Genomic DNA, 17,284 nt, shown 5'->3' on the forward strand with positions numbered 1-17,284 from the left:
AAATTAGTTTATGAATAAACCGCACAAATCAAAACAGCCATGCAACCCGTTTTCAAATTCCACACAGTCCTACAGTTGTTAGCTTTTTGTATTTCTCCAAAGCCTTATGACAGAGATGCGGAGGATGTGCTGATCCAGCTGAAATGAGGCACAGAGAGAAAATGAGTAGCTCTGAAGAGACTGGCGCCGCAGTTGGACACAACTGTCTGAAAATCTGAAAGTACAAGTGCAGGCGGGTGGAGACGATGCAACACTTTTTTTTTTACCCCCTTTATTACCCATGAGTCAGCAGCTACACCCTAAAACATGCTGCCATGCTGCTTTTAATCATTCATTGCTCATTTGGAAAGCTCATTTAACGAAATAAATATGCATATTTAACACAATTGTCACCTTTACAATAAATACACTCTGAATGTTGTACAGGGATTCATATACAAAAACACACCAATAACCAAAACATAATATATAAATAAATGCACATTTGCACATGCATCCATTTACCAAAATGTGAATGTTGCTGTGTGTTATATAAGGCAGTGGTCCCCAACCTTTTTATCACCGCGGACCGGTCAACGGTTGTCAGTTTTACAACGGACCGGTGTGGGCGAGGGGGGTGGGGGTTGGGGGTCTTCACGTGAACACAGCTGCTGCGCTCGTGCATCCAGGTTAATCATGAACAACTCAGTGCGCATGAGCTAGTAGCACTATCGCAGTCTGATTATGCTTCAATTAGGGGTGTCACGATTTCGATTTTTAATCGAAACCGATCAAAATTTATGCTCAATTTCGATTATCGAATCAAAAAATAGAATCGTTGATGCTGCCACGCCCCCCCATGTCAGCTTGGCTTGCCAAGCGGGAAAAAAACAGGCTTGTTGAAGTGCTTGTTAAACTGCAGACGCAGGAGACCCGTCGACAGAACTTAAACCCTCTCCTCTTTCAATGAAGTCGCCGGTGTTTAAGCATTTTGGATTTCCAGTGAGTTATGTTGACAACGTTCGTGTTGTCGACAAAAAAAACACAGTTTTGCAAGCTCTGCTATGTACGTATTACGTACGGTTCGTCCGATAGACAACACCGGCATCGCGATCCTCCGCCCTGCCCCCGTTGCAAATCCGCGAAAAAAATCCGTCGAAAATCGCGAAAAGTACACACTCAGGCCCTGTTTACACTGTCTTTGTTTAAGTGAAGTTTTAAAACTAATTTCGAGAGGAGCACGTGATATAATTGACTGCAGCTGGCCACCTATCTACACTCATTAGTTAGCCAATCAGATCTATCCTAACTCACTATAAGTAGCCTAGCTAGATATTACTCCCTTATCTTCGTTTTCCGAAGAAACCCCCCCATCCACCTCTTTCTCCTCCTTTTCTCCTTTACAAAAAAGAGGAGCTCTGGAGAACCACCTGATCTCGTACTCCCCTCACATGCTCTATGGACCTGGCGGGAGCCCTGGGCTCAACTATCTCCGAGCTCAGGGTTCTCTCCCGGGACTGCATGCCAAACCTGCTTACAGTTGTCAAGCAATATCTAAGTGTGAACTCTTGAAATGGCATTTTAGAACGACAACGCTTTGACATCCACAGTGGCGTGTGGCATTTCTGAGCAGCCCTCCTTCCTCTCTGCCTCTGAAAATGCACATCACGTGACCACACAGACACAGACGCACACACAGCCATGCGCTCGAGACAGCAGGTCCAGGCAGTCAGTGGACTGCTTCAATCTTTCACTCACTTGTACTTAGTCATTTTAGCGAACACCTCAGATACTGTTGGCTGGTTCCTGTTGGTTGTGCGTCTTTTTTACCGACGCCATTATAACGACACAGATCACTGCCTATTCACGAGTCCCGCAGAAAAAAGTGATTGACAGCTGGTATTACGTGTGTATCTTGCCTTTATTCATTTACTGTATGATTTGTTTATGGGTAAAACAAAGACCATCCAGGTCAGGTAGTTTAAACGGTAGGCTACAAATAATTAATTGGTCATTAATTAATTAATTATTCATAATCGATAATCGAATCGTGCCTTTAGAATCGAAAATGTAATCGAATCGAGTATTTGGAGGATCGTGACACCCTTAGTTTCAATCAAGGTTTATATGAATCAAATACATAACATCTGTGCCAAACATTTCAACTGGCTAACATATTAACAATAATACAACCGTATAGCCGAATTAAATGTGTGCATTGGCATGTTACAGCCCTAATGAGTATGATTATGTGAAACTCCATATAGATACATATTGCAATGATTTCGGGTACTTACTTAGCAATGCACGCACACATATATGCACAGTCCTTAAATGCTGTGCTGATACCTGTTTTATAACTTTAAACTATCAACAACCACTACTGAGCTATATTCTAGCGATCGTTCTTCCCGCTCTGTGGTGAATTTTGGCATAGTCCATTTCACGTGAGATGGCGGGGGTGAGTGGAAGAAACCAAGTCGCGGGGGGAATATTTTCTACAGAAATAATTTATGATTTCTTATGTGGCCTGGTACCAATTGTTCCACGGACCGGTACTGGTCCGCGGCCTGGTGGTTAGGGACCACTAATATAAAGGGGTTTAATTGGTTATATGAAGAAGCTGTAAAGACGCTCTGAAGTAAGGAAATACATTTGTGCTAAAGATTCAAGCTGCATTGAAGAGAATTTTCATCTGTCAAAGTAAGTCAACACATGCTTTTGTGAATTCATTCTGGTAATTATAAACAGATTATGTTTATAATTATAATCACAGATTATGTGTACATTCATAAACATAACAACTATGACATGTTGGCATCAGCCTTTGACCCATATGTTCTTTGACCTATGATGTACTAACAACAAACATGAACACAATTAACTGCAATGGAGTTATTCAAACTTTAATTACACATACTGTATGATCATCAAGTGCACTCAGAGTTACTCAGCAAGTCAAACATCCAAAATATATTGCTTCATGATTACAGTATAGGGAAGTGTTCACATTTGGACAGAGTGAATGATTTGATAATTCTTTTCACCTTCCTTCCTCATTTTAGACTTGCAATCGATGAGATCAAGGAGATCTGACATGACTGAGCCCTGTTTCAAGATATTTAAAACAACCCTGCTGAAAAAAACAGCTTAAACCAGCCTAGGCTGGTTGGCTAGTTTTAGCTGGTTGACCAGGCTGGTTTTAGAGGGGTTTTGGTTATTTCCAGGCTGTTTTCCAGCCATTTCCAGCCTGGTCATAGCTGGTCAGGCTGGGAGATGACCAGCTAAAACCAGCTAGACCAGCTTAGCCAGGCTGGGAGCCCAGCCAAAACCAGCTATGTCCAGCTTAAACAAGACTGATCAAGCTGGTTTTAGCTGGATTTAGCTGGTCATTTTCCAGCCTGACCAGCTAAGACCAGGCTGGAAATGGCTGGAAACCAGCCTGGAAATGGCCAAAACCTCTCTAAATCCAGCCTGGTCGACCAGCTAAAACCAGCCAACCAGCCTAGGCTGGTTTAAGCTGGATTTTTCAGCAGGGAACTGATAATGGAAAGGGGTGGTGCGGTGGTGCAATGGGTAGAGCTGTTGCATCACAGCATAAGGATCACTGGTTCGAGCCTCGGCTGGGTCAGTTGGCGTTTCTGTGTGGAGATTGCATGTTCTCCCTGTGTTGGCATGGGTTTCCTCCGGGTGCTCCGGTTTCCCCAACAGTCCAAACACATGTGCTATAGGGGAATTGGGAACGCTAAATTGTCTGTAGTGTATGTTTGTGATTGAGAGTGTATAGGTGTTTCCCAGTGATGGGTTGCAGCTGAAAGGGCATCCGCTGCATATGACATATGCTAGAAAAGTTGGTGGTTCATTCCGCTGTGGCGACTCTGGATTAATAAAGGGACTAAGCTGAAGAGAAAATAAATGAATGAGTTGGTGGTTCATTCCGCCGTGGCAAACCGTGAATGAATGATTAAATGATAATGGAAAGGTGGAAAACTGTTAGTGAATCGGTATCAATGTTTTTTAGGAAGCATATAACCTTTTGATGGGTTCATTTATTTAAAAATGAATTATAAAACTGTACTGTAAAGATGCTGCGTCGACTCTGTTACCAGGGTAAGTGCGACAAATTAACAGATGTGAAAGAATTGTCACAGTGAAATGTTCATTCATTCATTTTCTTTCAGCTTAGTCCCTTATTTATCAGGGGTCGCCAAACTGCCACCAACTGTTCCAGTAAATGTTTTACACAGTGGATTCCCTTCCAGCCGCAACCCAGTACTGGCAAACACCCATACACTATCGCATTCACACACACACTCATAGACTATGGCCAATTTAGTTAATTTAATTTACCTACAGCATGTGTTTGAACTGAACTGGAGTACTCGGAGGAAACCCACACCAACACGGGAAGAGCATGCAAACTCCACACAGAAATGCCAACTGGCCCAGTCGTGACCTGAACCAGCAACCTTCTTTGTTGTGAGGCGATCGTGCTACTCACTGCGCCACCGTGACGGTGAGTTTAATATTATTATCATTTATTTTACAGTTTTTTTTTGTTCCTCTTATGTAAAAATTATTCTCAAACACACACACACGTGCTTGTACTTTATGGGGACTTACAAACTCTAAAGCAAATGATTCTGTTACATTTTATGAGCTGTTTTCCTCATGGGCACCAAGAAAACAAAATAAAAACATCCGTACAAGGTTAAAATTTACTTGTAGTGTTATACTTTTGACATTTGGTCCCCATAATGTGATGAATACTAGGCGCGCGCACACACACACACAACCATCAGAACATCATTTGAAGAAGAAAAAGAACTTTAAATATGTACACGTGAGCTTGTCACAGCACTTGTGTATGTTTATATTAGCATATATAGAGGTAGGATATAATCATACTGCTATAAACTGGGTTGATGTCATACCCATACAAGAATCTGTTATTTGGCCTTTATGGCGATGGTGTTGAACCGATGTACTTCCGCACGACACAGAGCCAGAAGTGACAGTGCTTTGGTATGTAGTGACTGTCAGGTCATTGACTCCATTAAATGTTTGTAAAGGGGGTAACTCCCTCTCAGCCATGTGGCTCGTACCAGTCTTTCGCTGCAGGAAGTCAGGAATCACCTGAGCTGGAAAGGGGCGTGGCTCCACCAAAAGGCGGCCAATGTTTTGTTTACATTCTCTCAGCGTAAGTGTAGGAGAGGTGTGTTGGGACAGGCCCACTGCCGGTCCTCCAGCATTGCTTACATAGCCAGCGTGATGAGCGCTGCGTTGGGAAAGTGAGTGGCGTGGTGTGTAGGTGTTATCGCTGGCGCTGTTTCAATGCATGAATGGCATCTGGAATGTGTGTTCAGGGAAAGGTGGAGAGCTCAGTGTCATTTTCTCCAGGTAGCCTCAATGCGGCACGCTATAAAAGCAGACTTTAACCTCCACATAACGAGAGGTCAGGTTAATGGTTTGATTGATTCGTTCACCTTTGATACGTTCGCCAGAGTTCATTCGCGTTATTTCCAAGCAACTGGTCTGTTGCACTGGAAATCCCCCTGTGTTTCTTGAGATGTTGTTTCCTGATGCTTTGCTTTGGAATGCTTCGGCAGGTCTGGACTTGCCCAGCTGTCAACTTTTTTTTTTTTTGCAGTATTTCTGGCATTAGGTCTGTCCACAGCAAAACACACACAAGCACATGCTTACACAAAACTCGCATTCTTGAAAATTATTAGCATACCGAAACCAGCATAATATGCCTCAGTCATGCAATGACCAGATTCTTGGGATTCCTTTGGTTCATTATTTTATTTTTTTTCTGCAGCATTTATTCAAATATTTTTTATTTGTGGAAAATCTGCAGTTTGATATTCAGTGTGATGTGACACTGGTATAGGACTTTAAAATTCTGAAATAATTATGAGAAAGGTTATACAACGAACTAAATCCGGAATCTTGGAGTTAAAACACTAAGGGCTCTATTTTGATGATCTAGGCACAAAGTCTAAAGAGCATGGCGCACAAGCATTAAAGACGTGTCCGAATACACTTTTGCTATTTTAAGGACGAAAAAAATACACTCTGCGCCCTGATGCATGGACTAACAGGGTTGTGCTCATTCTCTTAATGAGTTATGGGTGTGTTTTGAGCATAACGTGCATTTAACCAATCAGTCTCATCTCCTATTCCCTTTAAGAGTTGCGTCACACCATGGAGCATTTGCTATTTACATGGTGGACTTTATAAGTGGAAAAACTGAATGCTTCCCCACTGGACCCATTTCCCTAACCCCAACCAATAGTGTTTTCAAAAGCACCGATTGACCAGGGCCCACCCACTTTCCTAACCCCAACCAATAGTGTTTTCAAAAGCACCAATTGATCAGGGCCCACCTACTTTCCTAAACCCAACCAATAGTGTTTTCAAAAGCACCGATTGACCAGGGCCCACCCACTTTCCTAAACCCAACCAATAGTGTTTTCAAAAGCACCGATTGACCAGGGCCCACCCATGTTCCTAAACCCAACCAATAGTGTTTTCAAAAGCACCGATAGACCAGCGCCCACCCACTTCCCTAAACCCAACCAATAGTGTTTGCAAAAGCACCAATTGACCAGGGCCCACCCACTTTCCTAACCCCAACCAATAGTGTTTTCAAAAGCACCGATTGACCAGAGCCCACCCAACTCCCTAAACCCAACCAATAGTGTTTTCAAAAGCACCGATTGACCAGCGCCCACCCACTTTCCTAAACCCAACCAAGTGTTTACAAAATCACTGATTATCCAGCACCCACCCACTTCCCTAAACCCAACCGATAGTGTTTTCAAAAGCACAGATTGACCATCGCCCACCCACTTCCCTAAACCCATCCAACAGTTTTTGGTTTTGTGTTTGCTTTGTAGAACCGTTCTCGACTCGAACCTCGTTGTCAATGCATCTCAAATCCTCCAATGTACACAGCGAGCCATGGAACAAACTGGTAACAGCTGAAAAACCCTTCCACACTGAGGTAACGAAATGCAGCCATACGTGCCTCTGGCTACATAATTTGCGATCTCCAGAAATGTATATAGGACTACATTTTCAGAATGAGCATATGTAGGAAAAATATGCAGATGGGCTAATAGTTCAGGAGGACTAATAATTCTGACTTCAACTGTATATATTGCATCACTTGCCTTTAAATATAAATATAATGCTACAAAACCTGTTACTATTTCTGTAATGTGTATTTGTGTGTTCTGTTAATCTCTCTTAAGGTGTGAACACTACCTGGCACGCGAGCCTAATGTGGGCACTTGACTTATCCTAATGAAGAATTCACACCCTTGACATCTGAGCATGGGAATGTGCTCCTAACCTGCAGTAAAAGTCAGTCATGTCGAGAGCTGGACGAGTGTAGAGCTCTCTTGTGAAGAGCACTAAAACATACCTTCCCGTAGTAAAATTGCAATCCCAGTGGATTATCAGCAAATTTATGTGGCTAAACAGTGCCGAGGTTTACACAGAGATTCTGTCCAGAGTAACAGCTGCTCTCTGCTGAATTACAGAGGCTCATGCTGGGATCTCCTTCTCACCCTCTGGTTCATATATCACTGAGTCCTTCTCTGCGAGACAAAGTCACTCTGCACTTTTATTACTTGTGCTACTAAATTTTTTCTAAGAGTCTCAGGGGCATGCTGGGTAAGTGATTAAGTGGTAGAGAGGTTTATAACTCTTAGGTGTCCAACTTAGCATGGAAACCACTTTCAGCTTTTTGGAAAGGAAGCTGTTTCTGTGAAGAAACTTATAAACGATGTACATCTATCTTATATTGTCTTATTTGTTTATCTCTTACAGTGATTGGTTAATCGGTTTTGAAAATTGCCAAGAGATTTCTTATGTAAAAAACGTGACTCCATTCATAGAACTGAAAATGTGGAAAATATGGAAAATCAGTCATTCATTCATTTTCCTTCGGCTTAGTCCCTAACATATGCATTCCTGCATATGTTTTACACAGCGGATGCCCTCCTCGCCGCAACCCAGTTATATATTTATAAATATCAATGCAATCTCACGGCAATTGGTAACTTTTTGATTTAGTGGCTAATTCGTATGAATTTTTACGATCTCATTCGTACAATTTAGTACGATTTGTTCATCACCTAATGACAGTTGGGGTTAGGGGTGCGGTTGGGTGCCACGCCTCCTTTTTAAAATCGTACATTTTCGTACGACTGAACTCTGCCTCGTGAGATCAGGCTGTATATATATATATATATAAACACACACACACAAACACTCACTGGCCACTTTATTAGGTACACCTTACTAATACCGGGTTGGACCCCCTTCAGAGCTGCCTTAATCCTTCATGGTATAGATTCAACAAGGTATTGGAAATATTCCTCAGAGATTTTGGTCCATAGTGACATGATAGCATCAGGCAGTTCCTGCAGATTTGTGGGCCTCACATCCATGATGTGAGTCTCCTGTTCCACTACATGCTAAAGTTGCTCTATTGGATTGAGATCTGGTGACTGTGGAGGCCATCTGGGTACAGAGAACTCATTGTCATGTTCAGCAAACCACTCAGAGACGATTCGCGCTTTATGATATGGTGCGTTATCCTGCTGGAAGTAGCCATCAGAAGATGGGTTCACTGTGGTCATAAAGGGATGGACATGGTCAGCATCAATACTCAGGTAGGATGTGGCGTTGCCGCAATGCTCAATTGGTACCCAAAATGTGCCAAGAAAATATCCCCCACATCATTACACCGCCAGCACCAGCCTGAACCATTGATACAAGGCAGGATGGATCCATGCTTTCATGTTGTTAAAGCCAAATTCTGGCCCGACCATGTGAATGTCGCAGCAGAAATTGAGTCACTTAAATCTTCTCCATTCTGATATTCTGCTTAAACTGCAACAGATCATCTTGACCATATCTACAAGCCTATATGCAGTTGAGTTGCTGCCATGTGATTAGATATTTTCTTAATGAGCAGTTGAACAGGTGTACCTAATAAAGTGGCCGGTAAGTGTGTATAAGTATATATATATAATTCCACATTTGATGATTCACCCAATCCCATTTGACTGACAGTTTGAAAAACAGAGGGGGGTCTTCCATATATCTGTCTTATCTGCAGAGAAACAGACAGGTTTACATCAGTATCCCATTAGCCGCCACTCAACCCCCACATTATTCATGTATGTTCCTTATCCACACGAAATGTAAATCACTTGTGTATGTGTGTGTGTTCCATGCAGAAGATCAATCAGTGTAATTCCTCTCACGTGCTGCTCCACCAGCTCTAAAACACATACACAGTATACAGTGTTGCATTTGTATTTAAAATGCAAACTTTATATATGATTATGATTGATTATTAATGATAATAAATACAAAAACATTTATAAACTATCTGGCTGCAAATATGAGCAAACTCTGAATCAAAATACAACTTGCATACAGACCTGGAGACCGCAGACACATTGGTAGACTTGTCAGACACGAAGAATGAGGCGTGAAATCACTGTTAACCTTCATTGTCTGCTACTGATATGTGATCTGGATCGAGTCCATCGTCTCCAGTCAGCGCTGGTCTGAACTGCCCTCCAGACAGGAAAATGTGACAGCAGCATTGTTTGCTTAACACTCCAATAATTACTCAAGCATTTACAGTATCACGAGCTACAGTTACTCAACCCACTTCAAAGTATGATAAAAGGTGAAGGGGGAAATTTTTCTTTTACTGTATTATTCTTCCACTCCTAGGTAGCTCTTTTCTTAGAATACTTGTGGTTATTGTAGCTTAAGCATGTGAATATTTTACAATCGAGCAAATGCTTTCATCTAAAGCATTTCATATTTTATAGTAATGGCGAATTCGGATCATTTTACTGATTCGGACCGAGATTAACAACATTTTTTTTGAGTCATTTCATTCAATTTGCCAAAATAACATTAAAAGGCTAAGAGTTTCTTCCAAACACAACTAGCCCAAACGTTGATCACACTGCAAACAAGTCAGAACTAGAATGCAGTAAGAAAGAGAAAATAATCCTTCATTGTTTACCTGGGTGTTTTGCCTATGATTATCTCGATTCACCTCTTCTGACATGTCCTCAAATTAGAGTCGTTCGTTCACGTGACACTGACAGTCGCATATGAGATTAACCAATGCACACAGACCGAGCTGGAAGAACCCGTACCCCATAGCAAAATTTCACTGCCCCAGATCTGGCCCACACAATCAGCATTTGCTTGGCCCACATGCCGCAGTGAATTACAGCACATGACTGGACCAAGTCTGGCTTCCGTACAAGCAGCAAACGTGGACCATATCTGGGCCAAGTCTCAGCCAAGTAAATAACCCATAACTGGGCCTGAACTGGGCCATATATGTTGATGTGACTGCAATGTTATTATAAACCCTTGGAGCATTTCACTTTTTGAAGTTTATTTATAAACAAATTTCGAGAGGATCACGTGCTTATGATTGTTCACAGCTGTTCCAACTTAAGCTAATGACTGATTATCCTATCAGACGATCCTTAACTCCCTATAAATAACCAGACTTTTCTCATCTCAATATCTTCGTCTTGAAGAAACCCCCCCACCCAACCCTACTTTCCCTCCTTTCAAACGGGCGTCACGGTGGCCAGCGATTAGCGCTGTTGCCTCACAGCAAGAATGCCCCTGGTTTAATTCCTTTCCAAACCAGACGGAATTTCTGTGCGGAGTTTGCTCGTTCTCCCCGTGATCGCGTGGGTTTTCCCCGGGTCCTCCGGTTTCCTCCCACAGTTCAAAAACAAGCACTCTAAACAATTAATCCAAATACTTTAGCTAAACTCTGAGTACACTTTTCAGCATCCATATCTGACACTTAGCTACAACAAGCAAGAGGGGGAGTCAACGAGATCTACCTGAGCTCAAACTCCCCTCTCGCCTTGCAACGGTAGGGAGCCCAGGGCTCGAGGATCTTATAAGCTCAGGGCTCTCTCCCGGGACAGCACGCCAAACTAGCTTTATTATCAATCATCAGCTAAGTGTGAACTCTTGAAATGGCTGTGCTTTTTCTTGAAGCGACCTGATTGATCGAATTTTTTCTTTACTCAAAAATAATTTAAAAGTATTTTAAAAGTGGGTCAAGATAGACCAAATTTACGTGGCCCACATATACATTTTAACCTCTGGGCCAAATACTACATTTGATATCTGGCCCAAGTCTTGAGTGCTGCCTGTATGGGCCTACTCACACTATGCTATCCGTACCGTGCCCAGGCCCGTTTCCCGGATCGTTTGAGAAGTGTGCGACCTTTGATGCTCTCACCGCCTTCGATGTGAACGCACAGTTAGAGTGACATGTCTTGTGAATTACATAATATAATTATCTTTGCTGTAGTTCACTGAACAGCCACCGGTGTCACTATAAGAACGTTGTCTTAATTCATTTATTCATTCAATTTCTTTTGGCTTTAGGCTGATATATACTTCTGCGTCAAGTGTATGTGCATGGGGCATGGACGCATAGACCTCGCCGTAGCCTTCGATGCGCACCTCTCAAAAAATTACATATATCGCGTAAGCTCTGTGATTGGTTGGCTTGGTAGCGCTGACGAGTGTGGGTGGGACCGAGAGCTGCGAGCCCGATGGAGTGATTGATTGCAAGTTTGGAGTCCTGTGAAGGAGCTCCGGATTGAAACCGTTGTCTTGTGTTTACCTCATGGTTAAAATTGTTGCTTGATGCAGACGTTTAAACCAGGCTTCAGTCCCTTATTTATCAGGAGTCGCCACAGCGGAATAACCCGGCAACTATTCCTGCATATGTTTTACACAGCAAATGTCCTTCCAATTACTGGGAAAGTTTTCTGAATTCTACACAAGTTAACTTAAATTTTTTAGTGTATGAAATGTAAAAAACAAACATGTAGAAAAACTCTTTAAACGAAAAGCACTCTTCCCCCGTCTGTGTTCTGCTCCAGATCTAGATGTCAGATGACTTGTTACATTTCCTTGGCTAATTATAGGTCGGTCCTGCTCAGCATGAGAAAACAGTTTCTCTCTCTCACACACACACACACACACACACTAGCAGTGGTTTGCGGAGCAGGTGACTGGATGACGTACACTGGATCCCTGCGAGGGCAGTTTCCACAGCAGAATACCTGATCGCAGGCACGTTGCTCCGGTGACGTGTGAACTGGGAACAGCTCTTAAAGCGACACCTTTAAACTCACTCGCTACACATTCAATCTCTAGTTGAAAAATAAGCCATTTTCTGGATTTATATGGCTGGCTTCTGTTTTAGACATTGCTTGGGGTGTAAGGTTCACGGTTACAACAGACAGGTTTACACAAGGGCCGTTCAGGGAGCATTTAATCTCTCACCCATCAGCAGCTCGTGGCCTCCAGAGACCCAACTGTTACAACTCCACATTGCAAGTATGCAGCGCTTTCTAAACAGCAAACCTTTGTCTGTCTGTACAAAGTACATTACAGTTCCTCTGGTGTTTGAATGAGTTATTTGCTGAATCAGTGGCCACGCTGGACATTTTGTGTAACCTGGGCATAGACAGCCAAAGAAAAGGTAGTTTTTAAACAGTTTTAATGACTAATTTCTAATAACTGATTTCTTTTATCTTTGCCATGATGACAGCACATAATATTTGACTATATACTTTTAAGACACTCGTATTCAGCTTAAAGTGACATTTAAAGACTTAACTTGCATAATTAGGCAAGTAATGGTAATTAGGCAAATGGTATGTGATGATATAATATCAATGTATAATGATAGTGTGTTCTGTAGACTATCGAATACAAATATTGCTTAGGGGGGCTAATAATATTGACCTTAAAATGTTTTTTTTATTATTATAAACTTCTTTTATTCTCGCCAAAATAAAGGCCCAATCCCAGTTCTATTCCTTAGCCCAGTCAAATGTAAATGGAAACCTCTTCAGAAAAAAGATAACTATCCAATCAGAAAACAAAACAGAGTGACCAGGTGTAAACAGGCCCTAAGGGGTTCCATGCAGGATAAAAGGACAAGTGATGACAGTGAAAGATGAGCAAGTGCAGCGTTTGACAGTTCCTGTCATCTTCTTCCCTTGACTGCAGGAATGTCCAAACTCGTTACTGAAGGGCCACTTTCCTGGAGAATGTAGCTCCGACTCCAATTAACACACCTGGAGCATCTAGTCAAGGTCTTACTGGTTATAATTAAAGCTTTCAGGTAGTGTTTTCAAAAGTATTACGGTACTGAAATTTTTAAAAGTCTATTTCCCATTAGCATTTGATCGCTATTTAGTATGCTCTTAAACATGGCTGATTTGCGATTGTGTTCCTGTGCTCAACAGAAGTGACTGTGATTGGTCGTGAAGGTCATCAGTTCACCACTTTTCACCGCTATTCACCACTTGCAAACACAGATACATGGACACTGGAGTGTTTGAAAGTCACGACTGTTTGGATCGACTGAACTACATGGCTTTGAAACACTTCATGTCCCTGTATCTAATTGTACATTCCAAATAGGACATATTGCACTCCGAAGGGCACTTCAAAGTGAACACATTCCTGGCTGCCATATTGAAGTGTCATTCCAAACTGAAGGACTCAAAACCGGCCTGGTCCTTTGAAAAGAAAAGTTGTTTCGTGTCATACACTGTACTCAATTCAGAAGGACTCATGTACAATTAGGTACATAAATATTATTTATTTTAAATATTACACAGTTCAAACATTTTTGGCACTGTACACCAACACAATGGATTTGAAATGAGGCAAACAAGATGTGCTTTAACTGCAGACTGTCAGCTTTAGGGTATGTACATCTAAATCAGGTAAATGTTGTAGGAATTGCAACAGTTTGCATATGTGCATCCCACTTGTTAAGGGTCCAAAAGTAACAGGTGGAGGAGTTCAAGTATCTTGGGGTTTTGTTCATGGGTGAGGGAACGTGAGATTGACAAACGGATTGGTGCAGCGGCAGCAGTAATGCGGTTGACGTATTGCTCCGTTGTGGTAAAGCAGGAGTTGAGTCGAAAGGCAAAGCTCTCGATTTACCAATCAATCTACGTTTCTACTCTCACCTATGGTCATGAGCTTTGGGTCACGACCGAAAGGTCAAGATCTCGGATACAAGTGGCTGAAAGGAGTTTCCTTTCAGGGTGGCAGGGCACACCCTTATGGATAGGGTGCGGAGCTCTGTAACACGGGAGGATCTTGGAGTAGAGCCGCTGCTCCTCCACATCAAGAGAAGTCAGCTGAGGTGGCTTGGGAATGGGAGGTGTTTCAGGCATGTCCCACCGGGAGGAGGCCTCTGGAAAGACCCAGGACTTGTTGGAGGGACTATGTCTCTCAGCTAGCCTGGAAACAACTCAGGATCCCCACCGGAGAAGCTGGAGGAAGTGTCTGGAGAGAGAGGGAAGTCTTGGGTTCTCTCCAAAAACTGCTGCGACTAGCCCCCGGAAAAGTGGATGAAAATGAATGAATAAACAAAAATTAAGTTGCCCACAAAAAATCTCTAGAATTTTGTTGTCTTCACTCAATTTAAATAGATAGTTTGAGCAAGCAGCAAAACATGTTTTGAGTAATATAGCCATTTCACATATTTAAATAGGCGGCACGGTGGCGCAGTAGGTAGTGCTGTTGCCTCACAGCAAGAAGGTCGCTGGTTCGAGCCTCGGCTGGGTCAGTTGGCGTTTCTGTGTCTACTGTCCAAAGTGTATAAGTGTGAATGTGTGTATGGATGTTTCCCAAAGATGGGTAGCAACTAGAAGGGCATCGGCTGCATAAAATGTGCTGGATAAGTTGGCGGTTCATTCCGCTGTGGCGACCCCGGATTAATAAAGGGACTAAGCCGACAAGAAAATGAATGAATGAATATATTAAAATGTTTTTTTTTAAAGCCAAGCTTCAATCATGAAACTTACATTTTGAAAAAAAAAGATTTCTGTTGCCAACACAAAGCTTTCCCAGAACTCCGAATGTAGGACACAAGCTGTCCTGTATGGACTATATTTTTATGGTGTTTTGTTGTCCTTTCACTGCAATAAATCATGATACACTTTCTCTATGTGGTAAACAGAAGCTTTGACATTCTGCCAAACTAAAAAATAATGCATTTGTTTTGAACAAATCATTTATAAGTGAAACAACAGAGAATTTCTAGATAGAAAGCTCTCTAAGGATGAGCAGATTGGTTTGAATGCTCGTTTTAGATTGCCGTTAATTCATTTTATTTATGCAGCAAAAGCAAAGGTTGAGGAAATGAAGTACTGTTGATAATCTGCACAGATTTCGAATAAATCACATGGTGTAAGAGGTGCTGTAATCTTTATCAGCAACCTTCATGAGGGTGTTTCATAAGTAAATGGTTCCTGTAAGTATTGTTATCTAATAGACCCAAATGGAATCTGTGCATGCAAATATATACAGTTAAATCTAAATTATTGGCCCTCCTCTGATTTTTTTCTTTTCTTTTTAAAATATTTTCCAGATGATGTTTAACAGATTCAAGAATTTTTCACAGTATTTCCTCTAATATTTTTATTCTAGAGAAAATTTTGTTTGTTTTATTTTGGCTAGAATAAAAGCAGTTTTATTTTCTTTCAAACCCATTTAAGTTCAATATTATTTGGACCCCTTAAGCTATATTTTTTTCTGATTTTTGTCTACAGAACATCATTATACAATAACTTGCCTAAGTACCCTAACTTGCTTCATTATCCTAGTTAAGCCTTTAAATGTCACTTAAGGCTGAATTCTAGAATTTTGTGTTCTGTTATGTTTAGAAATGTGTTGAAAAAAAAAAAACTACTTTCCGTTAAATAAACTTAAAAAAAAAAAAAAAAAAAAAAAAAATATATATATATATATATATATATATATATATATATATATATATATATATATATATATATATATACACAAGGGGCTGATAATTCTGACTTCAACAGCATTCATTCAGTTTCTATATTTATTTCAGTAATATTATTAACATTCAAATGTTTATATAATTCATTAACAATAAAGTTTCCAAGGTAATATTTTATGTCTCTCAATATATATATATATATATATATATATATATATATATATATATATATATATATATATATATATATATATATATATATATATATATATTAAATGAGAGACTTGCTTTGTTTACCAAATTTGCATTGTAAACATTATTTTTAATTTATTAAAACATTATTATTATTTATTTTTGTTTTTGCTAGTATACTCCCAAAATCCACATAAACAAATCTTGCTACAATCCAACTTGCTCTTTAAGATCTCAAAACTTCTGGTAGCAAAGTCTACTAAAGGAGGCCGAGCCTTCTCATTTATGGCTCCTAAACTCTGGAATAGCCTTTCTGATAATGTCCGAGGCTCAGACGCGAGGCGGGTGTGTGGGCCTCCTGTAGGACACCTTCCTCCTGTCTTAATGAACCAGACATTTTGTCACAGGCTTTATGTTTGTTTCTATGTTGGTTATATAGCTGCTATTTTAATTTATAGCACTTCATTTTCGCATTGACCTTTAATATCTCCTGTTCAAATATGAACAGCAGCTACGCTAATTATTTTCATTTCCATTTCGACCTGGGGATGCCCATAACAAGGCCTCTAGAGACTGTGCAGCGGCATTGATGGGATCCAAGACCTGTAAAAAGATGATGTAAACCATCGAGGACTTTAAGGACAACACATACACTTAATAGATAAATATACTTCTTTAAAGATGTACACATAGACATCACCTATATGCTGAAAAATTAAGGTTAATTGTGTATATAATAACTTATATTTGATTGCAACTTTAACTTAATTTGTTTGTAATGCAATGTGCACCTTTAGTTGAACAAAAATTATTGTAAAAAGCGCCTTACATATAATCTTGAATTGAAAATTTAATACAAGCTTGGAATATATATACTGTATTATTCCAATATAAAGGAAGACACTGTGCTTTTTAGTTGTTTTTGGAGCTCGACATCATAAATAACTACCCATACTGTATGGGAAAGAGAAGCTAATTTTCAAAGAAGAACGAAAATAACAGTGTTAGAATGACATGGGAGTGTTAATGATGGTAATTCTCCACAGAGCTGTGACAGGGGGGGGAAATCAATTAAGCTGGGAGCAAAAAGTCACGTTTTTATGCAATCCCCATGTATTTTTCATCCTACGTCCTAAGCGAAAAGGTTTTGTTTATAGACTGTAAAACCCGACAGTCAACTATATCAAATAAAGTGAGTGTAGTTAACTCAAAATTGACTGAAAGTTAAATCTACTCGTT

The 17,284-nt window shown here is 40.7% G+C and overlaps 1 long non-coding RNA gene across 2 annotated transcripts; it reads left to right on the top strand.

The window, feature by feature from the left end:
* Positions 1–12,162: 12,162 nt before the first annotated feature.
* On the top strand, positions 12,163–15,840 carry LOC141378143 (uncharacterized). Of its 2 annotated transcripts, none has more exons than XR_015510833.1 (3): positions 12,163–12,414; positions 13,093–13,207; positions 13,332–15,422. It is a non-coding gene; the product is annotated as an uncharacterized LOC141378143 (long non-coding RNA). The 2 variants fall into 2 exon arrangements; XR_015510832.1 differs by having other exon boundaries at positions 12,215–12,559; positions 13,332–15,840.
* Positions 15,841–17,284: the final 1,444 nt, after the last annotated feature.

This window comes from Danio rerio, chromosome 16 (assembly GCF_052040795.2).
Source record: "Danio rerio strain M-AB ecotype USA chromosome 16, GRCz13ab, whole genome shotgun sequence".
In the NCBI taxonomy this organism is placed as follows: domain Eukaryota; kingdom Metazoa; phylum Chordata; class Actinopteri; order Cypriniformes; family Danionidae; genus Danio; species Danio rerio.